Source organism: Sciurus carolinensis, chromosome 4, assembly GCF_902686445.1.
Source record: "Sciurus carolinensis chromosome 4, mSciCar1.2, whole genome shotgun sequence".
In the NCBI taxonomy this organism is placed as follows: Eukaryota; Metazoa; Chordata; class Mammalia; order Rodentia; family Sciuridae; genus Sciurus; species Sciurus carolinensis.
In genome coordinates this window covers 95,747,880-95,774,634 of record NC_062216.1, presented here as the reverse complement: position 1 = coordinate 95,774,634, position 26,755 = coordinate 95,747,880, and the positions used below count along the sequence as shown (strand labels likewise).

General features: G+C 37.2%; 1 protein-coding gene across 1 annotated transcript in view; it reads left to right on the top strand.

The window, feature by feature from the left end:
• The window catches only part of Tmtc1 (transmembrane O-mannosyltransferase targeting cadherins 1), a 253,580-nt gene that overhangs the window by 82,716 nt on the left and 144,109 nt on the right, over window positions 1-26,755 (top strand).

The following is a 26,755-nucleotide window of genomic DNA, read 5'->3' as shown; positions in this document are numbered from 1 at the left end:
CCCATTGTACAGAAGAGAAAAAGGAGGTATAGAAAGGTTATGTGATTGTCTTAAGTATCTCAGTGGGCACTGGATTCTGTTTAATGAAAGACTTTGAATTTAATGCAGTGAACACTTTTTGAGGACTTCTGTGAATAGGGTACTGTGAGGAATACAGTATTAATAAACCATGCTGTCATCCAAAATGTCCAAAAAATTACATGTTTAATCATCTTTGCATTTGCTATTTGACTAGAAGGGTGAGGGGCAAGCTGAATTTAAGGAGACCAGATAAAACATTGTCAGATGTAGAGTGAATTTTACTAAACGGAAATGTATGTCTCTTGAAGAAAAAGTATCAAAGCCACCAGATGAGCAACTGGAAATGGTTTTTACCAAATATTTTACTGATTTAAAATTTTTCATCGTACATTCCAAAAATGAGTTATATTGAGCAGGGAGGTCTTGTAGGTTGGTGAAAGGACTGACTTAAAAAACAACCTTTTGAGTATTATTTTGTAAGTTTTCTACTCTACCTTATGTGAAATCAGTTAAAATTTTCCAATTAAATTTGGAATCCTTAAAAAGTGGCATTCAAATTAGAGACTTTTTTTGTTTTTTGCTTTTTGCCTAGTGGAACTTTTTATTCTATTATATAGTTTGCGCGTGTGTGTGTGTGTGTGTGTGTGAGTGTGTGTGCACGCGTTCAATAATACACACCAAAATTCAATTTTAAGTTGCCTTCCTCTGAAGGCAGAACTGGATTATCCATTTTTATATCAAAGGTTATTTTAAAATTAAACTTGAAATTCAGAGAAAGTCATAAAATTGTGACTAGCCATGGAAAGAATTGTATGTAGTAAACATTTTCAAGTTGACACACCAGCGATATTCAGGGACTTTGCTCTGCACAGCTGTTACCTGCTCTTCTGTATAGTTCCATTAAAATAAAGTAAATCCTTAGACACAATCCTGGTTCCTCCATCTCTTTCCACTTCTGCCTGGAACATTATAGGGCATTCCGAAGTTGAACATCTTGTGGGGTCCATAATTAAAGATTCAGCTTGTGCACATAAACCCAGCTGGTTTTTTCCCAGTCTTGATAGTAGATTTATAACCTCACCTATCGAAAAGTCAAAATCCTGTTTCCCATTCATCCTAATAAAGCAGCAGGAGTTTCCTGGAGGGAATGCTGACAAGCCTAATTGTTCACAGCTGGAGAGTGGAGGGTTGATTTCAGCAAAGTGATGTTAACCCTCTCCTTCCCCATCTCTCTTTGACTTTAAAAATCAGAATTGGGCTCAGGAATCCTTACAGAGACTCAAATTGGTAGCATAGTGAAGATCTGTTCATATTCTGGCAAGACCGAAACAGAGACTTAGAGTCTGCTTTTGCTGAAAACATTAACTCTTTCACTTGGGCTCTTGATGCCTGATGATGGACTAAAAGCAGGATAAAGGCTTGACATCTTGTTTATTACCTTAAACTTAAGGTCAGATTCCTGCTTGGCTCTACACAGTGAACAAATTAATCACTTAGGAAGTGTCTGTCTACAAGACAAGGTTGCTTACTCCTATATTTACCTTACCTGACTCTTTTCCCTTCAAGGCTGAAGCCACCAAGATGAGTAACTAAGTTATTTTCAAGATTTGCAGGATCATAATAATCAACAGATTGTCATTGCCAGCTTTTACAACATCCTGTTCAAGACCCCTGGTATAGCATCTGAAAGTCCTCAGTCATTGTCCTAAATCTTCCAGAGACTGAGCCTTGTAGACACATCAGCCCATGATGAAGTACCCTGCTAAGCAGGGATAATCATCTCATGATGGAAATAGGATGGCTTCTTCAAGTGATAAAGGATGGTCTCAGAACCAGAACTGAGATAATGATCAACCAGACAACAATTTGACAGAGACTGATTAATTACGCAGACCTTTGCCCCCTCCCCCAGTTCTTCCCTGTTTAAACTTGAAGGTCACAATAGTACCCACAGAGACAGGGCTGATGACACTAGTCCATAGTCTTCCCAATATAGCTATATTAGGTAAATTCTTTTCCTACTTCATCATTATTTTTTCACTTGATGTTTGGGGGCAAGTGGCTAGACCCTAGTTTGTTGGGACTCTCTAAAACCAACCCCCACACTCCACCCCTGTCCTCAGGTGCCCCAGCCTAGAACTCAGGCAAAAAGACTAGTAAAGACATTGACTTAGATTTGATGATATAGTAATGAATAATTGCAGGGGTCCATGTTTAAAGCAAGAGTATTAGGTACTGAAATGTGCCTATGTTCTAGGGAGTCAGTCAAATAATATAATGGAGCAACTAAAGAACAAAAAAATCTCTTCTTGCTGCTCTATGAAGTTATTCTGTCACTCAGAAACATGGAAATGATGGATACAGTTTATTTATATACATCTCTAGAGCAAACATGATGGGACCCATATAATAGGTGTGATGGTTAATTTGCTTATTAACTTGACTGGGCCCAGGATAATATCTGGTTAAACATTATTCTGGATGTTTCTAAAGGGTGTCTTTGGATGATATTAATTTTTAAGTTGGTAAATTTGTGTAAAGCAGTTTGTTGTCTGAATGCATGTGGGCCTCATCAGTCAGTTGAGGGACTGCATAGAAGAAAAAGACTGGCCTCCCTTGAGCAAGAAAGAATTACCAAAGTCAACTCTTCCTGCCTTCAGACTCAAATTGGAACATTGACTCCCCTATCTTTAGCTTGCTCACCCACCTGCAGATTTTGGGTTTGTCAACCTCCATAACCATATGAGTGAATTTCTTATAATAAATCTCCTTGTGTGTGTGCCCACGTGTTCTCTTTTGTTTCTCTGGAGAACACTAGTGAATACACTAGGTCAGTTGTAAAGGTAGTTACTTCAGACTTTATAGCCCTTAAATATTAGACAAGACTGCTGCCCAATCATCCGTCATCATCCTCAGACACTTTCAGAATTGTGAGTCTCATGGGGATAGACACTGAGGATGTAGAAAGAGGCCTACAGAATAACTGAGGGAAGTGGGGCACACTGTGGGAAGGTAAAAGAGCTTTCAGGGCCGATGCTATGTCAGGTGCCAAGTGGCTGAGACAGATGTGAGGTTAGCTTGCATGCAGTGGGACCTATATTCAGAGTTAGGTCTGCACAGCTACAGTCTTGGTCTCTTTCATTTGTTTATTCATTCCTTCGACAAATAGGTTTTGAGAATCTGCTCTATGCCTGGAACGCTTGAAGTTCTAAGAATAAATTGGTAAACAAAGCTAGTAAAGTCTCTTGCTCTCATGGGGCTTACAAATCTACTTTTTACAGTGAATGGGGATGATTTATCAGAGTACATTTCTATAGACTTTGATGGTTTCCAAGAACCCTTTTACATCCTGTCATTTCATTTTTCATTAAATAAGAATTTCTCTTCCCTGCCAGTTATTAAGTTCTTCATATTTTATCCTAATATAAATTATAAATAAGAAAATGAAAAAAATTGTATATTTAAAAATAAGTAATCCTAATTTCTACAAAATACCTCCTTCATAAATTACAGTTTCTTCTTCTTTTTATTGCCTTACTCCACCCCAATAAAACTTGAGAATCTAGTGTAACATTTTAATAGTCCTAGGAAAACATCAGCATATGTATTTCTTAAACTTTAAAAATTAAAGCCATAGCTTGATGAAACACTTATAAGCCTTCAGATTTTAAATCCTGTTTAGTAAGAAAAGAAAATAAGCAAAAACTGTGGGTTTTAAAACTGATGCTTATTAATTCTTAGGTTTATTTACATCTTCCATCTCAATGTACAATATTTGGATCATGTAAATTGGGATGAAGCCACATGCTTATCTTTGAAAAAAATGAGGCAGAAACTATAAAAGAAATACTCATTGCCCTTTCTTTTTGTTTTCTCGGAAAGTGTGCATTACAGGAAGGTTCAAGACCACGTGGAAATAGAGACACAGTGGGGTGTAACTGGGGAAAAGAATAATGCTGGCATTAATTAGGCTGCCTCAAATCTTTGTAGATCAGAAAATTCCTTTTCATTTTCTGTGAATTTCTTAGTATACCATTGAAAATCAGCCTGAGAAATAGGTAGCAAACATATGACAATACGGTGATGTTCCCAGGTCACAGGTGGGATAGTTGGGGTTTACTGCTTTTAAATTCTAGTCACATCTAGAAGTTAGGTTTCAAAGGAACCTGGTCTTTTGTGTTCTCATTTTTGAAACACTTAAGAATATGTTGTTTTCTCTCCCCTTCTTCCTAATCATAGCAGTAGAATTGGATTCTGTCTTCAGGTAGCCTACAGTGACTCAGAACCAGATGAGCATGGCTGGTTACATCCTTTCCCCAGACACAAACTAATGCCTGTGTATATGATGGAGTAGGTTATAGTGCTTCTGATACTGGAGGCTGTGATGAAATGTTGAGATAAAGTGCAAAATGTCTTTTTATATTCTTTCACAATCCATGAAAATACATTATTCTAGGCCAAGATGTATTAAAATATACCTCCTTTGGAAAAACACTATTAGAAAGTAACAGTAGTTATGGAAAATAACTGCTATCTTTCAAGAGGAGAAATTTGGAAAAATCTGAAACCTTGGGAGCACAATGTGAAGCTGGCTCATGCTGCAGTGAATAAGATTTATTTTAGTGATGGAAAAGTTTGCTTCCTATTTCCCCAATAGACCACGGTCAGATACATCACAAAATCTGCTTCTGTAATTTAAGTTGAAGACATAAGTTAAAAAAAAAGAAAAAAGAAAGAAGTATTTTTCCCAATCAAAAGTACAAAAGTAAATCAGCAAGGTGGCAAAGCTGCTTAATATTTTTGTTTTTATTTTTTGGCGCTAAATGCTAAACTGGAGCTTTACCACTGTTTAATTTCCAGCCCAACTGTTTAATTTTGAAATGGTTATTGTCAAGCCCTTTAAAATGATTTGTTTAACTTCCAGATTATATAGTATAGTGGATTAAATGGTGCCTTCCAGAAAGGCCCACATTCAAATCTCTGGGATTTGTGAATATAATCTCATTTGGGAAAAGGGTTTTTGCAGGTGTAATTAAGTTAAGAATTTTGACGTGAGATCATCTTGGGTTACTCTAGTGTTCCCTAACTCCAATCAAGAGTGTCCTTTTGAAAGATAGAAAACCGACACACAGAGGGGGAGACAGTGTACAGATTGGAGTTATGTGGCCACAAGCCAAGGAAGCCAGGGAGTGCCTGGAGCCACCAGAAGCTGGAAGAGGCAAGGAAGGAGTGTTCTCCAGGGCTTTCCGTGGGAGTGTGGCCCTGTTGGCAACTTGGAACTTCTGGCTTTCAGAAATTTGAAAAAATAGATTGCTATGTTTTTAGTTCACCATGTGTTTGGTAATTTATTATAGCAGCCAAAGGGCACGAACATGTGTAACGTCTCAGCTAAGATTCATTGAACAACAATTACAAGATAGTTGTGAACAAGTCATTGAAGAATATCTCTTCTCCCTACAAGAAGCTTACACAAATGTAGTGAGTCAGACATGGAGAGGGACTAGTATGGTACAGTGTGCAAAGGTCTGTTAAAGGTTTATGGAGAGATATAAACAATGGGAATGTGGGGAAAATACCACTTTTCTTAACAATGCCCATGTTAGGTAAACTACAAGTCATTGTTGATTTATAATTTAAAACATTTATGTGAAATAAGCTATTTTTGATATACCCATAAATATATAAAAAGAATATAATGACTTAAAGCTTTAAATTTGATGAATTTTTAACCTGGTGCATACTACATGAAGGGCATATTTCAGTCTGCTGTATGAATACTAAGAGAACTAAAGTATAACATTTAACATGTTATGAATCTACCTGGGCATTTTGATAAGCTTTTTCTGTCCAGGCTGTCAGATTTTTCTTTTGTGAAAATATTTCTCTAATTTTACAATGGTATCTGTAGAATAGATACTTGTCATACTAATATTTATCACTACCATATAAAAATGATAGTAATAGAATATCTTATTTTTTAGACTTTATTGAGGTATAATTTATGTGCTATATAATCTACCCATTTAAAATGTACAAGACGGTGTTTTAAAATAGATTTATAAAGTCCCGCAAATTTTACTACAGTGTAGAGTTAGAACAGTCCCCCATCCCCCAAAGGCCCCTGTGGGCATTTGTACTCAATTCTCACTTCCAGGCTCAGCCCCAGGCAACCACTCATCTGCTTTCTGTCTTTGTAGATTGCCTTATCTAGACACTTCACATAAATGTAATAATAAAATGTGTGCTCTTTTGTGTCAGGATTAATTTAGCATAATGTTTTTGAAGTTTGTTCTTGTTATTGTATGTATAAGTACTTTATATTTTTGATACTGTATAGTATTCACTAGTCTTTTGTTTATAAATGTTTTGCTTATGGACATTTGGATGGTTTTCATTTGGGGTATTTTGAATAATCCTGCTATATACATTCCCATACAAGTGCTTTAGGAGGGAGGGATATTAGATTATATGCTGAGCATAAATTTGGTTTTTTTCTGAATTCTTTTCCCTACTGGCTGGACTAGTTGACATATCCTACCAGCAACATAGGAATGTTCCAGGACATTTTCACCAGTAACCTTACTGTCAATTTTTTTGATTATGACTGGACTAGGGGATGTAAAGTGGTTATGTCATCTTGACCAATGACTGATGATGATGACTGTGTCCTTGGAATCTGTTTAGGTGGACTTCACCTATTAACTCATTTCATTGATCCTCAAGACTCAAGTGTATGTGTGAGTGTTTGTGCGAGTGTGTATTTTTTCCTAAGAATGATGTAAAACACACAACAGAAGATGGAAAAGGTTTTGAGGAGTTGAGGACAAAGGTGAAATGAAGAGGATGTTGAGGGAAAGAAATAATAAAATGGACATGATTATAGGAAAGGAAGGAAAAAGGAGAATTATTAAAAAAGAATAAATTGTCTTGCTTTGAAAGCCAGGTCATATCCTTGTAAAGATTTAATCAGTGGGAATGAAAAAGACATGAGCACAACAATTGATAACAATTTGAATATTTTCTGTAGAGAGTACAGAAGGTGTACACCAAGGTCATTGATTTACATGAGAACATGCTCATGAACTGAGAGTACTTTTGAGTTGTTACACTTGACTCATCTCTGTCATCCATGCATAGGTTCTTTCTTCTTTCTGGCACACTTTCATGTGTGCAGCCCATTCAGAGTTACCCTTTGTCCACTCTGTTCTCTTCATCTCAAATCCCTGTGTGTCATCTTGTGGGTTGGTTCTTTTTTTCCCTTTTTCTTCCTTTTGAGCACATATTTTCATTGTACCATGTTATGAAACACCCTAAGCCGTTTTCCCTATATGTACTAATACCCAAGCAATGGAGAACTGCTTTTTCAGTTTTGGCTTTAGGTGATGATCAGTCTGACAGTCACTGTAAAGAATCCAAAACTTAGAGTTTTCGTCTTAAGCTGTCTGTTTAATCCTGAGCTCAAAGGGTAATGTACAGATTTTCCCCAATATAATAAAATATGATGTATGTTCACATTTGGAGGACTTTCTTATAAAATGCCAAAAGGAGAACAAATATTCCTTAGTGTTTAATTCTGTTATCTCAAAGTTAACGTGTGTATATATGTGTTGTGAAGACATGGGACTCTGGCTATCATTTTAATAAAGAGACCTGGGGTTACATATAAAAGTGAATGTTATATCATTTGAAATGATCTTGGCCATAAACTTACTCTATCCATTTTGCAGTTCTCAATTTTGTTTAGAAACTCTTATTTTGAAATTCCCATTGGTGCCAGTTTATGAACTAAACAAAAGAACTGATCTCATTACTTTTTTGTCACACTTCATATATAAGATGCTAAGGCAATATGCCTTAGTAATTGAGATTATAAATAAATTGAGATTCCTATCTCATATATTGCCTGGTGCTTGGTTTAGCCTGGTTTAAGATACGAATAGCATGTTTTCCTTTCATCTCATCTCATAAGAAAAGCAATATGTTTAAGACAGAGAATGCACTGATTACAGCAGTTCCTTCCTCTTGAGTCCATTACTCTGTTTCACTGAATTTACTACTAAGTCCCCCCTTTTACCATAGATTATGAAAAATTCTCTAAGAGGCTGTGCAATGAATCAACTTTCTTTACAGTGATAGTTACTTGTGTAAATTATGTTATGGGAGGGACTTTTTAAAAAGGTATTTTGAGTTCCATTCACTTCATTATCTGCCTGGAATACCAAACAGAATCAACTGAGAAATACAAAAATGTGCATATGGCTGTTGGTGAATGCAGTCTTGTTCGAGCAAAAGGGTTTAGTCTACCCCATAATAATGAACATTTTCAGGAACAACAGTTGCTAAAATTCAATAGAGTTGTGAATATTCCAGTAGTTCAATCCCATTTATTTTGAGGATTGATTAAGGACTGTCTTCTAGAGGAACGAAATCCTCTCCAGAGGATGAGAGGAAAAATTACCGAGACACAGAAGGAGGCACATTTATTCATTAATTTATCTTAACAGTCCTGGAAGGTGATTATTTTTAATTTTAAAACATCCTGACTTACATCATAAATTGAAGTTCTGAATGTTTAGTAAAGTATTAAAAGTCTCTGTCTCTCCGTCTTCTTATCTGAGTTCTTTATGAAAGTTGTAAAAGAAAGAGTCAAGATAAGTTCAGAGTCCAGAACCAGCCTAGATATTTTACTGGAAAAAGGGCGCCTTTGGTAGGATTTAGGTTTAGCTGTTATGTTAAAACAAAACAAAAGTAGTAGGTTAAACAAGATAGTGGTTTACTTTTCTGTCTTTTAAATGAGGTCTGGAGGTGCACACTGCAGGGTGGATGTGGTAGCTCCACAGAGTTTGTCTTGCTCTTTGTTCTTCTGGTCTATAGCTTTGGATTGAGCGATTGACCTTGATATCTGGTTAGGACAATTTTTTCCCAGAGTTGAAATATGTATCATTTAAAATGACTGTGAATATATTTTAGTTATATAAATAAAACACAACCTTACATCCTATGCCCAATTACTCCTTTTAAAAAGTAGTTTTTTTTTTTTTTAAGATTGGCAGTAGAAAACCCTGTTTATAATAGAAAGAAAAGTGTTGCTAGAAGTTTTTTTAAACATAGCATACCACATCTGAACAAGAGACATTTTGCCACATTTTCTGTACAACTACTAAATTGGAAAAAAATTCACTATGTTCATCATAACCAGTCATTTGCAGAAACAGTGTTCGAAAATGATAATGATAATCTGCTGTGTATGTGCATGCATGTATCCCTGTTCTGTGCAGTGTTCTCACTGTTTATTTAATCCTCACTACAACTTATAGCTCATAGGTAGGTAGTACCAGAGTCAGTATTTGGATCCAGTTTTATTAGATGGTAGAACCATAGTTTTTTGTTTGTTTGTTTGTTTGTTTTTCGAGGTGCTTCTGAGAATTGAACCCAGGGTGTTGTGTATGCTAGGCAAGTGTTCAGTCCCTGAACTACACCTCCAGCCCTAGAACCAGAGATCCTATATGTCATTACACATTAAGATCTGATCAGTATATTTTCAAAAGAGTAAGAAAGAGGATAAAAGCAAACCTAAGAAGACAAAAACAAAAAGCAAGAAACAAACGAAAAAAAAAAAAAAAAGGAAAGAGAAGAAAAAGAACCATTTGGCAGTGACCCTAGTTTAGTTTTTCTTTTGAAATTTGTCAAAATAGTCCAATGAAATAAGTAGAATATATAGCCTTCAAAATGCAGACATCTCTCTGAACTTATTCACTATTAGGTTGATACAAGCTTTTAGGAGCTCACAAACATTTGAGGTCCAAATACTCTGGTTAGCCTCCTTTTTCTCTAGTCAGCATCAAAACTACTCTGGAAATCCCATGTTTTACTCAGAGAAAGAGTAAGTGGAAAATTAATTGGTTATTTTTTAACCCTTCTGTCCCATCAACACTTTTCTTTAATTTTTTATTTTTTCTATTCAAAATGATGAGAAATGACTGTTTTCAGGATAGTTGTTCACTGCCTTGCTGTGAAGACATCTCAACTCTTTAATGATTAGCAGAGGCTGTTTGCAAGCTTTGTTTTTTTCAGTATGTTAACCTTTTGATTTCTCCTTTTGGATTTTCTGCTTTCTGTAAACCTTCAAATTGTCTAAAAGAAAAATTATAGAGTTATATTTAGCAGCATTTTTCAGAAATACCCTGGAAAGAGAGACCATAAGTTAGTTTTGTGTTGCACAGAATTGACTCATATATACACACATGTATATAAAAGCATATTTAGCTCTTGAGGTTTATGTGGAGTTTTGATGAGTATGATTTAGGTTTGGATGCTTAAGGGCTTTCTCTAAATTACTTCTCTCTGTGCTAGAATAATAATGTTTATCCCAATTTTATACATCTTTTTTCTTCTAATTTTGGGTGTTCTATGTTAAGTCTCTGGATGCTTTTGGGGGAAGAGTGATGCAAAGGAGTTTGACTTTGCTTTTTAAAAGTCAAAGTTTCTACTGATAGAAAATGACCTCTGGGCAGTTGAATCCCAAACTTGATATATTAAAGAAATGAAGCCAGAATTTCTGATAATTGAGTTGCTAATAAGGGACACCAAATCTTGCCTGTACTGTCTTTCAAAATAAGATAATTTCAGGTGTTGAATCCATGGGTTTTCATATCTGTTCATGCTTTGAATTTAGTGTTCTTCAATAATGAGGCTTTAGAATTAGATTAACTTGATTTAACAAAAAAGGACAACTTGATTATTTAAAAATACTTAATAGGCTCACAGGAAAATGTAAAAATAGTGCAGAGGGTTTCTTTGCACCTTTCACCTCGTTGCCCCCAGTGCTTAAATTGTATGTAACTACAGTACAACTTCAAAACCAGGAAGTTGTGTACAGGTGAGTGTGATTGTTCAAGACTGAGGAATTGTGGTGTTTTAATGCATATTACCCATTTCTATTAAAAAAATTACAGTTACACAAATTTCACTCCCATGAACAGTCCATGATATTGGACATCATTTTCAATTACAATGGTATTTTTTAAATGTAGCATTTTAAAATAACATGACACTAATGTTGCTTATGTAAATTCTTTAGGGCATTTCAGATTTATTTCCAGAAGTTGAAATTGTAGATCTCCCCTTACTTTTAGGTGCCACTTCTCACTGCCTTCACCATCTCTGATTAGTGGAGATAATCATACTCATGAACATAGACTTGTTTGCCATAGAAGTTTCTTTCTTATGACATCATGTCTGAAATAAATGTTCCTGGTTGGTGAGCAGGTCATCCTCCACCCTGTGATTCACAAATGCATTTTCCCTTCATCCTTGTGGCCCTGCAGTGGCTCCAGGTTACCATGCTTGTCTTCATCAAGCAGGAAGAGAGAAATGCTTGAACATTTAAATGTTACGGGACGATTGAATGGACCAGGCTGGCTGTGGTGCCTGTCACTTCCTTAGTTAGGATTGTATCACTTCTGCAGAATTTAATTTTGCCTTAGGGATGAAAACCAGATCATTTTGGGTTAGAAACATTAGTTTTAGTTACTCAAAAGCAATTTTTGTTCATCTGTGATTCTTGTTTTTATAACTAATAGATGAGATTGTTTAATTGATGAGATTCAAAGAATTGTAGAAATAATGGGTTATTAAATTTCTAGAATAGTGTAAGGATAGAAATAGTTGCCTTGTAATAAATAAAGAAATTAATTGTCTAGTTTTGTGAGGATGGCTCACACAATTAGGATTAATTCACGTACCATATTTGGATGCTAGTGGTTCTGTGCATGTTTTATGGCCCTTGTTAAATATGGGAAGAACTGCAGAGTAATGTTCTGTTGGTGAGTAGGCTCACTGGCCCTGTTTGGATATGGTAAAAACAAAAATAAACAAAAACAACAACAAAATCACAGTGAATTTAACAGCCATTTAGAAATAGGGTTCTTCACGCTGCAAATTTTATTTTATGTTTATTTGTAATAACCTCAATTCTGAAGTCCATTAGATTGATTAGCTAAGAAAGAAAAACATGGGAAAATTAGAGACAGTAATTGGTGCTCTTTTCTTGAAGGTAGAACTGAAAATCATTAGGTCCCAGAATGGAAAATGGTAACTGTTTTTAGACGAAGGGATGTATGTGTTCCTGTCAGCTCTTCTGTTTTCACAGAAGAACTGGACTTGGTTCTTGTCTGCAACACATCTTGAGGGCCTGATGTGAATTATATTATTCTGGTCCTCAACCAAATTTGGTATACTAGGCAAGATGTTTGAATATTTGGTTTTTGGTTATTTATGCCTAAGATTAATTATTTTGGTACAGTTGTGCCCATCATTTATAGATATGGTGTGTTTTAAAATCAAGACCCATCAAGTTCCTTATAATTAATGGTATAAGCTTGATTCAAATTTAGCTTTTGAAATATCAGTCTCTACTACAATGAATCATGCAGATTCACAGTTCATTAAATCTACTCTTTACAGTTCCACTGGTTGTACATAGAGGGGACTCTGTGTAGTCTTGAATGTTTATTAAACTCTGGTTGTTCCCTTTTCTCCTTTCCCTTTTGCTACTTCAATAAAATGATGTTATAAAGGATACCTTATATAGGTTCATCCAAGTTAGTTGAAAAGATTTTTCTGAGATCTGAAAAGCATGAATGAGAAAATACTAGTTTTCATATGTTCAGAATTAACAAGCTGAACCAATTAATAGATGTGTTCTACCAGAGAAGCACTTGTTTCGGATTACACCCTTCTATCAGGAACAGAGTCATGAATCAAGAGAGAGCATGTGTCCAGGGCAAAGAAGAAGAATAAATTAAATTTTTGTTTTAATTTTGTAGAGTTTATGGTTCCTCAGCAGTTTATTTCACTGTGTAGTACTAACTGCTAGAAGATGGCACTCAAGGTCACTGTCTCATCCTCATCTTGGTTTTCCCAGGATCTTCTAAGTTCTAGTACTCAAAAGTTCCGTTATTAGCCATATTTTCCTGGTTGGTCACCCTTGAGGACTATCTAGTCACATGCATGAAAATCTAAACTTTACATTGGAAAATGTTCAGAATGCTTTTTGCTAAATTTAGAATGAGAAAAACATTTTTTAAAATAAGAGTCTCAAATTGGGTCCTGATATCAGCAGAGTTTGTAAAGGTAGAGTTAAGACTTGCATGCATAGGATTTTTAAAAATTTGGTTTGTTGACTTAAATGCCTACTGAACAGAGCACTGTGCTGAATGTGCAAGGGAAACTCAGCTGAGTTAAGACACAAACCGATGCTATTCTTCATTTGAACATTAAGTTACTTTGAACATGGTCTGGTAGCTGGAAATACAGCAACATGTGGTAATATGTCAGTAAGCAAATGAAACTGGCTGCAAAGAAAATGGAAAGATTAGATTAAGCAAGTCTGTGAAAGTCATTAGGACAATGAAATTATTGGGTGAGACATCGTAATAGATCAGGGCCACTACTGGTCAACAGGGGATCTTTATGAGACATAGGAAAAGTTGTGGGCATGAGGCATGGTGGAGTTCAACTCAACTGATGTTTGAGTTGAAGGCACCTTTTGTCCTTTGGGGTAATCAGGCAGGCTCAGCCTGTGCCTCCTCACACTGGTGGTTCAACAGAGTCCAGGCTGTTTTTCAGCCCTGACAGGCCACCTCAGCAGCCTCTCCTCAGCCTGCTCCATGTGTACTCACAAGCCTCACACACCTTTGGGTGTATGATTCTGTATTTGAACAGAATTAAAGGAATGGGGTGAATAAGAATGTGGAAAGCCACATGGAGGCTTTGTCTTTTGGGGAAATACTTTATTCTTTTCCCTTCTCCTTCCAGGAAGAAGGGAGCTGACAGACCTTGAGAGAGATGGAAGCCTTTTCTGTACAATTCCTTTCCTTGAGTTCCTTATTTTTTTGTGATCATGAAGGACAGGCCATAGCATTCGACCATTTTCTGCTGAATTATGGTCACTCTTCTAATAATGGCCACTTCAGTTGCTATTTTGTGCTGGACACTGTCTTGAGCCTTTTGCATATGTCATCTCATTGAGATCCTTTCAACAACCTTATAAGGTGCAAATTATGACCATTTTCCAGAGAAGGCTCATGAGACCGCCTCTTGCCTACTCTCCAAGTTTGCAACTGAGTGAGTCAAGATTCAGATCCAGGTCCCTGTGACTCCATGGCCTGTGGTGCTTTCACTGTACCCAGCTGTCCTTGTAATATCAAGTGCTGACTTTTGAGAGCATAGCATGAGGGACCCTTAGAAACCCCCCTGAAAACCAAGGCATCAGACATGGAGATACAGAAAACTTAGCTTACTGCAATATTATAAAATTATGTTCCAAATTTTTCTTCAACAAATATAAGTAAAATATAAATGAATATAATTAAATATGTAAATAATAATATGATTGAGGCTGGAATTTCTAGTTTCTTGGAAAACTTTTCTACTTAGATTTTTTATATTATGGTTACTTATATTTTTTATATTATGTTTTTAATTTGGCTTCTTAAGTTTAGCAGGAAATTAGAAAGGAAGTTTACCTTTTAAAAAAAAATCTTGTAGACTGTGAATGTCTAACTTCCACAATACTGATAGATATATTATGTAAGCAGTAAAACCCTGACATTATGAATAACAATTGTTTGTATGCTGTGTGTTCTCTGTGTTAAGAGTCACTATGATTCTTATTTTTACTCTGAAATCTTAGTTATAGATTTCTCCTCAGGAGCTTTCAATGTGAGTGAGAATTGGAATTTAAAAATAAAACCTGACAAGAGTTGAAGTCTCACAATTTTCACTTTTTTTTTTTCCCTTAATGTATTTGCCTTTGATGGAAAATATAGAGTTCTGAGTGAAATAAAACTTGAATCCCTTCAAGGTAGGAGGTGTGCACCTATGATTCCAGTGACTTGAGACACTGAGGCAGGTGGATCGCAAGTTGAAGACCTGCCTGGGCAATTTAGCATGACCTTCTCTTAAAAGAAAAGATAAAAAGGACTGAGAATATAGTGCAGTAGTAAAGCGCCCCTGGGCTCAATCCCTAGAATAATAATAGTAAATTTAAAAGGCTTGATTCTTGTAAGAAAGTGAATGTTACAGGTGTTTGTTAAGCTTGCGCAAGGAATGATTTGATTCTCCCACTTTTTAGTCCCTGCAGCTCTGACAGTCAGTTTGAGGGTGTTAGCAGTGGCCATGGAAATTCTCTGGTCTCTGAGTGTGTCTCTTTAGACCAAGAAAAGGTTTCTTTTCTTCCACATTGATTACTTCCTGTGAGTGGTGCTGGGTTATAAGGCAGCCACTCTACTGTGGGCTCTGAGCATAGTGCAGTGAGGTCATCTATTTCTGGAGGAGCCGTGGTTTGCAGCAAGCCCAGGCTGCCAAATGTCCTGCTTGGCCCATGAGTGAACTCAGTGCATGAAGCCAGGAGTGTGTGAAAGCCTCTGCTGTCAGCTACCATGAAGTTGCTTCAGAGTCTGTGGATGAGGATGTTGGGAATGGGGAGGGAACTGGGGATCCCTAACAGAAAGCTGGATTGGAGAAAGTGGCTTGGTTAAAGGTTGAAGTGAGACTGCCCCACCTCTCTGCCCTAAATCTAAGTTGCCTGGATCTGTAACACAGACCCAAGTCTAAGTTCAAGCATAAAAGTTGGGTAGAGAGAGAGAGAGAGAGAGAGAGACCAACAGACTGGCCTGGCCTGCATTCCACACAGGTGCAACAAGTGGAAGAGAGACCAGTGCTGGCTGCTAACACAGAGCGACCTCTCCTGACTGCAGTGGTGTCCAGTTAGTGTTGTGCGGAGTAACCACTAGGTTTGAAACTCTTCAGGAGTGGGTCTGTGTCCAGAATGTGGGACGAGGTGTAGTAGAAGCATTTCCTTCTCTATTTCCCCCTGTAGGAACTTAGTAACTCGAGTGACAGAGTTAGGACTGGCTTAGGGGACAGAGCTGTCAGGTTGAGAACACTTTGATCACTGAGCAAAAGGGAGATGGAATCATCAGTCATTTAGGAATATCACGCTGCTATTCAAGCTTTCAGGATTTGAACCTCCATTTTAACATCCATTTATTCACAATTTAGACTCTTGACTTGGAGACATTTTCAGGAGTACACAGGTGCAGGAGCGGGGGGCTGCCCAGGCTGTGTTCACAGGCAGCTCTTCTTGTCCTCTTTGCTCATTTGCCCTCAGGCAGCTACCGGGGGAGTGCTCCTCTTGGTCCCTCCTGCTTCCCCAGACTCAAATCTTCTCTTCCCCTGAGGCCATCTCATCTCTTTCTTCAGATCCCCTTCCTTTCCCAGTCCATGTTGATTTCGTCCTTCTCTGAACTCCTTTGGTCCTGGGGCAGCGCAGTCAGTACAGAGAGGTGCTGTGGGTGTTGAGAGTGTGGGCTGAGACAGAGTGCACAGGTTCAGGCTCCAGTCCTGCTTATTACTGGCTTTGCGATCCCAGGGAAGCTGTTCACTTTTTAATGCCTCAGTTTCCCCATCTATGAAATAAACAAAGCAATAACACCTGCTTCATTGTTGTTGTATTATGTATTTAAAGGGTTAACACGTATTTGGCAAAGTTTCTAGCCCACAGTGTGCACTCAGTAAATGTTAGCTATCATTTTGATGTCAAATGTATGCCTTTATTCCTTGCATATATTGCTTCTAGGACCTCACTCAGTTCCCAATACTGTTCTTGTCAAGTCAAAAGTCGTCTGAATAGCTTATCACTTTTCCTGGTGATGCAATTATGGCAGGCTTTTGTTAATTAGAAATTAACACATTGATCACTTATTTCTTGATATCGTGAATTCCTGTCTCTTCAGATGTGTCATTGATGTGTATGCTCCTGAAAGTAGTATTTGCATTTCCAACATTCCCCCTGGGAAGGTGCAGATTTTGCTGTCAATGATGTGAGACATAGAAGAACATTTGTGGGCAAGGGCACAGGCTATATTTATATTCTGACTCTGTTGTCTTACTATCTGTGGGACCTTGGGGCAAGTTATTGGGCCATTAATGCTTCCATTTTCCCCCTGCAAATAGAAGACATTGACATCTCTCATCTTATAGAAGTGTGCTAAGGGAACACATACATTAATTAGAACCATGCCTGGGATGCTTGGAAGGCAATCACTAAATGGTAGCTGCTATTATTATTGTTGTTGACCTGAAATGTTTTTTTCTATTTTACTCAATTTCAATATTGAATATTCTTTTTCACTAGCTTAATTGTACTTGAGTTTATGAACTCATATATTCCAATGAGGCCCAGAAAATGTTATTATATTATTATTTGCTATTTTCATTCTTTCTCTTACTGCTAAGGTTTACCTGTATGCCTGTACAAATGTATGTTGCAAGTATCAGTGATTTTATTGCATGGATTTCGCAGAGCCTCTGATGTGCAGTATGTTTGGATAGATAAAAATAAGGGAAAACAAGTGAATACATTGTCAAAGAGGAGACTGTGGTGCAGCTCAAAAAATATTGGATTGTCCATCAGGAGTCTCAACTTTGGTTCCATACACACTGCTCACAGGGGTTAGATCTGTGACACAGTGACAGTGCTCCCTTTTCTGCCACCTCTGAGGATCTTTCAAGGATTAATGTTAGAATGAATTGAAGGCTTTTTGACATGTAAATGCCACAGGATTGCATGACAATATGTATCCTTTTGCAGAAGTTTCTTCTTTTGGCAAATTAAGTATTCTGTTCAGAAGAAAACTTTTATATATTCAGAACTAATGACCAATTAACAAAAGATTAAAGTAGATAAGAAATTATTTAACAACTACATCATTCTGCTAAATAAATGTAACAATGCTTTTCTTACTTATTCTTGTAACATCTTTTCAACTACTTGGGCTAAAACCTTTCATCTATTTCTGGATCTGATATCTCAGAAATTTCCAGAATTACCATTCTTCCTGGTATCCACCATTGGTACCGCTGGGCCATTCTTTGCTGTTGACTTTAGAGCAGTCACTGTACCAGTGTCAGACAGTGCTGACTCTCAGCCATTGGAAATCAGCTCAGATTCTCTTTGTGCTGAAGGCCCTTCACTGACTGTTCATTGCCATCAAAGTATATCCAAACTCCACAATGGGCCGCAGAAATGCGTTGTATTTCTGCTTTCCTCACCCGACTCACTTGTCATCTTCCCAGTTGTCAGCGTCATTGTCACTTGGGGCATTCTTACCTGTCCACTGTCCATTTCTCTTTATACTTAGGAAGCTGAGGCAGAAGGATTACAAGTTCAAGTCCAGCCAGGGCAACTTAGCAAAACCCTAACTCAAAATAAAAAAATAAGAAGGACTTGAAATGTAGCTCAGTAGTAGAGCACTCCTGGGTTCAATCTCCATTACCACAAGAACAACAACAACAACAACAAAAGAGCTCCAAAGTTTACCTCTTTTCGTCTCCTGCTTTCATGCCATGTGAGGATACAGTAAGAAGGTGCTCACCAGACAGTAAAGGACAGTGTCTTGATCTTGGACCCCCTAGACTCCAGAACTGTAAAAAGTTAAATTCCTGTTCTTTAAAAGCTATCCAGTTTGTGATATTGTTCACAGATGCACTGAGACAGATGTAACGATGCTGTTACTACACAGAGATGCCATTTAATACTATAGATGCTCCTCAGCTTACAATGGAGTTGTGTCCTGATGAATCCATTGGAAACTGAAAATATCCTAAGTTGAAAATGTGTGCAGTGCACGTAACCTTCAGAGCATTGCACCTTAGCAATTTAGTAGGGTATTGGTTGTTTGCTCTCATGATAATGTGATTTCCTGGGAATTGTGGTGGGTGGCTGCCATCCAACATTATGAGAGTGTATTGTACTAGCTCAGGGAAAGATCAACGTTCAAAATTCAAAGTATGGTTTCTGCTCAGTGCCTATTGCTTTTGCACCATTGTAAACTATCATAAATTGAACCACTGTAAATCGGGGATCATCCGTAATCTGTGTTGAAAATGTGCAGCCTAGTTTCATTTTAGTTTTGGGCTGTAATTGTAACAAGTCCTCATTCTTGTCACGTGGGCCTGAGAATGTCCAATGGGTAGCTCGAAGCTCAAAGCAGGATAGAAACTTGGTATTATCTCCCTCCATTTTGCATCTGTCTCCATTTTGCTCTGAATCACTTTGAATTTCAGAAACACCAGGTCTGATAGATAAACATTTTGTGATGAGTTCAAACTACCACTCAGGCAACAAAAACTTTCTTATCCCTGACAAGTCACTGGCTGACCAATCTTGGTAAGATAACAGATCAGACCTGGCCTGCTGATCACCTGCTTTGGCAACTGTGCTGTGCCTCTAACTATACAATTCCCCAACCCTTGCCCTCAATCTTCTTTTTGTAAAGCTTCAAAGTCATTGTCAGCTGGAAACAATGTTCCCCTTTGTCCTTCCATTATGGCCACATTGGCTAAAGTTTCTTTTCTGCTGTTCACAATTTTCCCATTTGATTTTTGGTGCAAGTGACAAGATCTGATGTGTTGGCACCCCCAGAGTCAGGTCTGTGGCCTCGGACTCTAGTGAACATATAGAATAGTGAATACTTTGGTTTTAGATGTATGTTTGGGTTTTACTACTGCCTCTTGTCAGCTATGAGACCCTGAATAAGTAGCAGCTTTATTTGGATGGGGGCAAGTGTGGACTCAAAGGGCTAATATGAAATAACAAGGGCAGGGTGCTGAGCACAATTACTGGCACATAGTAGTGCATTAAGTACTCCCTATTACTAATGAGTTGAAACTGCCCTGGAACTGTTAATGAGAGATAAGGCCGATATTACCAAAGCTGAATTTTTGCTATTACTTGTAGAAAGAATTAAAATCAGGACTGTTGACCAAATTAATTGTAGAGGGACTATAAATTGGATCCTCTGACTTAATTAATGAGGTTTGACCTCTTTGACCTTTGACAGCGAAGGGCCATGACCTTTTCCAATTCAGTTAACATTTTCTCGACTTCATCTTTTTTCCTCTCCCATAACACTCCCAAGCTCTTCTGTTCCCTTCCAGTACCCTTCTAATACTATCTTCAGTTTTGGGGATGGTTAAGAGAACTGAAACCACATTCCCCTGTCTTCTAGGCTTTATTTCCATATTTTATGCATGATAATCTAATTACATGTTTCTTTGTAAATAACATGACAAGTTAAGAGTTTTAAATTTCTCTAAGAACAGTTTACCAGAGCTTTGGAGTTGGGCATGGAAGGTCAATTTGGTCTTCTGAGTAGACAAGTCTGAGAAAGGCAATTGTCTTAGGATAGTAGCTCTTTCCCTTCAGAATATGCATTTGAATATCAAAGGAGACATCAAAGGTTGGCGGCTCCTCTGTAGAATGCCTTTGTCTATTTAGATGTAAAGAAGGTCCTTCTGGGTTCAAGCAAGTGTGTTAAAGAGGAAACCCAGAGACACTTAAGTTTCTTCTGTTGTTTTTGCTAAGCTTGTAATCTTTTCTAATGTGAGCTTTATCTTTGTTAAATTTTGTTCCATTGAGAAATCTTTTGTGTTTCAAAGAAAAGCAGCATTTTTGAATTCCTGTTCTAAAAGCTCTGAGTTCAAATTATTTTCAGAGTCTGTGAGACTTTATTAATATCCTTCATTATCTTGAAAGAGCAAAGGGAATTTAATAGTTGTGATTGGTGTTCTAGAAGGAATTCCATATATAGCAATATTATTATTTATTGGTATAATTTTGCACCCTAGTCTAGTACTGAAGGGTAGGGATAACAGAGAACACAAAAAGAGGTTGAAAGGAGGCAGGATAAATTTTTTTTTTTTACTTTTTAAAATTGTGAACAAATGGGATACATCTTGTTTCTCTGTTTGTACATGAAGTAGAGGCATACCATTTGTGCAATCATACATTTACATAGGGTAATAGTTTTTGACTCGTTCTGTTATTTTTCCCTTCCCCCCACCCCTCCCACCCCTCTTTTCCCTCTATACAGTCCCTCCTTCTTTCTTGCCCCCTCCTACCCCCCATTATGTGTCATCATCTGCTTATCAGTGAGATCATTTGTCCTTTGGTTTTTTGAGATTGACTTATCTCACTTAGCATGATATTCTCCAATTCATCCATTTTCCTGCAAATGCCATAATTTTATTATGCTTTATGACTGAGTAATATTCCATTGTATATATATACCACAGTTTCTTTATCCATTCGTCAATTGAGGGGCATCTAGGTTGGTTCCACAGTCTGGCTATTGTGAATTGAGCAACTATGAACATTGATGTGGCTGTATCACTGTAGTATGCTGATTTTAAGTTCTTTGGGTATAGGCCAAGGAGTGGGATAGCTGGGTCAAATGGTAGTTCCATTCCAAGTTTTCTACGGAATCTCCACATTGCTTTCCAGAGTGGTTGCACTAATTGGCAGCCCCACCAGCAATGTATGAGTGTACCTTTTTCCCCACATCCTCGCCAGCACCTATTGTTGCTTGTATTCTTGATAATCACCATTCTAATTGGGGTGAGATGGAATCTTAGGGTAGTTTTGATTTGCATTTCTCTTATTACTAGAGATGTTGAACATTTTTTCATATATCTGTTGATTGCTTGTAGATCTTCTGTGAAATGTCTGTTCTTTTGCTTTGCCCATTTGTCGATTGGATTATTTGTATTCTTGGTGTAGAGTTTTTTGTGCTAAGCCCTTGGCCAATATCATTCTAAATGGTGAAAAACTGAAAGCATTCCCCCTAAAAACTGGAACAAGGCAGGGATGCCCTCTTTCACTACTTGTATTCAACATTGTTCTTGAAACTCTAGTCAGAACAATTAGACAGACCAAAGAAATTAAAGGGATACGAATAGGAAAAGAAGAACTCAAACTATCCTGATTTGCTGACGACATGATTATATATTTAGAGGAACCGGGAAATTCCACCAGAAAACTTTTAGAACTCAAAAGTGAATTCAGTAAAGTAGCAGGATATAGAATCAGTGCTCATAAATCTAATGCTTTTTTTTTCATAAGTGATGAATCCTCAGAAAGAGAAGTTAGGAAAACCACCCCATTTACAATAACCTCGAAAAAAATAAAATACTTGGGAATCAATCTAACAAAAGAGGTGAAAGACTTCTACAATGAGAACTACAGAATACTAAAGAAAGAAATTAAAGAAAACCTTAGAAGATGGAAAGATCTCCCATGTTCTTGGATAGGAAGAATTAATATTGTCAAAATGGCCATACTACCAAAAGTGCTATACAGATTCAATGCAATTCCAATTAAAATCCCAATGACGTACTTCACAGAAATAGAGCAAGCGATCATGAAATTCATCTGGAAGAATAAGAAACCCAGAATAGTTAAAGCAGTTCTTAGCAGGAAGAGTGAAGCAGGGGGTATCACAATACCAGAACTTCAACTATACTACAAAGCAATAGTAACAAAAATGGCATGGTATTGGTACCAAAATAGACAGGTAGATCAATGGTACAGAATAGAGGACACAGACACAAACCCAAATAAATACAATTTTCTCATACTAGACAAAGGTGCCAAAAATATGTAATGGAGAAAAGATAGTCTCTTCAACAAATGGTACTGGGAAAACTGGAAATCCATATGCAACAGAATGAAACTAAACCCCTATCTCTCACCCTGCACAAAACTCAAGTCAAAATGGATCAAGGACCCTGGAATCAGACCAGAGACCCTGCATCTTATAGAAGAAAAAGTAGTTCCAAATCTTCCACATGTTGACTTAGGACCAGACTTCCTCAACAGGACTCCCATAGCACAAGAAATAAAAGCAAGAATCAATAACTGTGATAGATTCAAACTAAAAAGCTTTCTCTCAGCAAAGGAAACTATCAGCAATGTGAAGAAAGAGCCTACAGAGTGGGAGAAAATCTTTGCCACTCATACTTCAGATGGAGCACTATTTCCAGAATATATAAAGAACTCAAAAAACTCTACACCAAGATAAAAATTTTTAAACTGTTCAGGTCACTAAGCATTTGTTGATCTTTGATCATCTTGCTATATGTGTGAAAAACATATTCAAACCACACTTGTTAAAACATGGTTATAATGATTTTATTCAAGGTGGAGGGAGCCTGTGGCAATAGGTACAGGGGTCACTGTTGTAGAATTTTGCAACAAAGGAGAGAGTTTGGGCCTAACCCTGAATATAGCATGGGCAAGTAGATATTTATAGCCAGGGAGCAGGATGGAGGGTCACTGGAAGGCAGATTACTAAAAGAAGTTCCCCCTTATGTTTAAGGGGGGATTTTGGCTAACCTCACCTAACAGGATTCTTGTAAAGGCAAGGGTGGTCAGACATCACTCCTTGGGGATGATGGAGAGCGAAGGATACGATCAGACATGTAAGGTGGTCAGATATCAAGTGTGGATGGTTGTTTTTTTGTTTTGTTTTGTTTTGTTTTTGTTTGATTTAGTTCTTGTCGAAACTGGATTTTATGGGAAAATGCACAGGTGGACTTAGAAGAAGGTTCAGGAGCCTGAATAAAGTGTGATCAAACAAAGAATTTTTGTCATATGTATGGAGTATGTATTGGCACGATAATTATGTGTTAATAAAGGACAGCAACTTATAATAATAGATACTCATTTATCTGGGCAGTGGTGCATACCTGAAATCTCAGATACTGTGGGGACTGAAGCAGGTGGATCCCAAGTTCAAGGCCATCCTGGGCAATTGAGTGAGACCCTGTCTCGCTACAGAAAATAAAAAGAACTGGAGAGGTAGCTCAGTGGTAGGGTGCCCCAGGATGCAGTTCTTTAATACAACAAAAGAAAAAAAAAACAAAAAACAGTTTCCCCCAAGCATTCATTGAACTCTTAAGATTATGGGTGGATGATTTAGGGTGGCAGTTGTTCTGATCTCTGCTAAGATCTTTAGTAGGCATTGAGGACTAAGTAACTATGGAGAATGAACTCAAGAAGCAGTCACATTTTAGCTCTGAAGATTTGCATAGAATCAACTGGGAAAGTAGAAGTTAGTAATCAGAAAATGTGGCATGTGTAGAAGCATAAATTAGAGAATTTACTTTGAATAATCTTGATTTCTTGTTTTTATTTAATAAAAATCAGTTAAAATGCATACTTTGTCAATACCAATAAGCTATACTAAACTATTTGTATATGCAACTGCAAATTATATTGAGATCTACTCAAAGTGGAGGATCAACTAATCCTTGCTTTCCTTCTGATCCTTTGATATTCAATTTTCTTGAAATGTAGCAGGTTTTTTTTAAAATCTTCATTCATTTGTAATGTCATCAGTTGGTGAGAACATCCAATGACCACAATCTTTTTGACCTGAAAGGGACCTTGAAACCATTTGCCCCAATTCTCATTGATAAAGGAAGAAAATGAAACATCTGTAAGTTTGTTCCAAGTCATGCAACAAATTGGATGAAAGCAAAGAAATAGAACTCTGGACCTTTGTTCTCTTTCTAGTGGTTTCGTCAGTGGTTTGGTGTTTGGGTTGGCATGCTCTCTGACTTTGTAAGGAAAACTGTGGAGAATTTGAATGAAATCAGAAAATATTAATGATAATATTTTTTATCTTATGATTGAAATATGTAGCTGAGAAAATTAGATATAATATTCAATTATCACTTCTTGTTAGGCAAGTGCTCTACCCTGAGCTACATCTCAAGCCCACGTTATTACATTTGAGCCACTTAGTGTCTGGCACATATTAATTGTTAGCTGTTTTATTATTATTGCTAATAATAATATCATTACTATTCATTATTTTTCATTTCTGCCTCACTGACCATATTACTGGGCATATGGGGGACATTCCTCTGTTCAGTTTTATCATGGGAGTGGAAAGGAGTAAAGGATTCAGAGAAATGAGCTCGTGGCATACACTCTGTTGAGATTAGGAATCTTATCCCTGTCCTAGTATTTATCAAAAAAGGATGCCATGTCCTTTTTCTTATTTTCTCATTTAATATTGGTTCAACAGCTAGAAATAGAAATCTTGAAAAGAAGTCTTAGTTTTCGTTCACTGATCCTTTGTACCACTTTGGGCTCTCATTGATTGCTTTGGATGTTACATTTTAAGAATGACTCATTTGGAAACTTCAGCTTGACTTTTTAAGGAAGTGGAATTTCTCCAAGAATTTCTAAACCAGAGGATACTGGTAAGAATAACTTACTGAAATAACCATAGCAAGCTTTTAGTGAAACAATATATGGTGAATTCACCTAAATTTAACATTGAAAAAATCCTAAACTCTGTGGTTTGTTGTTCTATAGAAAGGAACACCACTTCTAATTTTTCCACTATGTTAAAAATAAACAAGCAACAAAGGGAACTTGAGAAATAATACTTCCATAAGCAGACTACCCCAGGAAGTCCTTTTTTTTTCCTTCCTAAGTATTGTGATTCTTGCCCTCCCCAGCACCTTCTTCAGCCATCTGTCATTCATCCCCTTTGCCTTCCTGCTGCCATTTATCTTACCCCTTGTAAAGGAATAGCAAAAATTTCCAGTGTTGTTTGACTTGGACTGGAAATGATAATCATAGTAGTAGCAAAGCTGAGAGATGGACTCTTAGCAGTGCTTTTTCTTTTTAGGATTTCAGACTTTAGAGACATTGAACATCAAAGCCAAGGACTTTGCTTAGAAAGATGCACAGATGCAAATACACACAAAACCTCATGTACAATGTCAGGGCACCCTTTGGCACATTTGAGGTAACTGCTGACGGTACCTGGTCTTCCTCCTTGCCAAGCACTATGTTGGTGCCTCAGGGAGAAGAAAGGGATTTAAATGCAGTATCTGAGGATGGATCCAGTGCAAAGTTTGTTAGTAACTGACTTTATTCTGTGTTTTGGGTACCTCACTTTCTCTATTAAGTACTCCATAAGTCACATCAGAGCATATATTACTTCCAAAGTTATTTATGAACCAGGAAGAGGAAAAGGAAAGTGTAAAGGAAGAGATTTGACTTTAAGTAAGGCTGTCATTGTACAGTTTTGAAACATTTATTACACAGCCAAGGATGCACATATATTTTGTAAGAAGCCCTCCAGGTGAATGTTTATTTGTGAAATACTAACCCATTTGGGTCTTACAAAATGATTACAAAATGATTTCTCTCCTTAAAGAATATTCTCCTTATGTGAAGAGACCTCGTTCAAATGCAAATTTTAAGCTATGCTGGGGAGAAATCCTTTGAGGAAAAATAGAACTAAGAGCAGTAGAAGAAAACAATGAAAATAAGTAGGGGGAATAAGGATGAAGCGGGAAATGCTTGTTCAATTATGTGATTTGATTTGTTTTCTCCACTCTGTACTTTAATATGTAGAAATTTCTTTGTGGGTGGACACAACTTGCTGTGTGTTTTCAGCTGGGGCTTTTGATAGCTGTTCTTGCTTCCCTTTCATTGTCTTTATTAAAGCTATTCAATCACATATCTTACATGTACATACTCACAGCTCCCACTTTGTAAGATTGAACGGTCTGTGGTAGATGCAGGGTCTACATAAGTTCCTGCCCCTCCAGAAGTTGACATTCTTGTAAACTAGTTTGATTCCAAGGACCATAGCAAGGTGAGAAAATTGTTCTTCATATGTAGGTGACTGATTCTACCACTGATGCTCACTAATTCTGCAACCTTGCAAAAACTTCTAAACTTCATGTAACCTTAGCACTGTCTTTAGGGGTAAGACATTGGTGAAGTATTTTGCGGGTGAAAGACATTACTATGAATAGGTAAATGAACCCTGTGACTGAGTAACCACATAGTTGTCAGAAT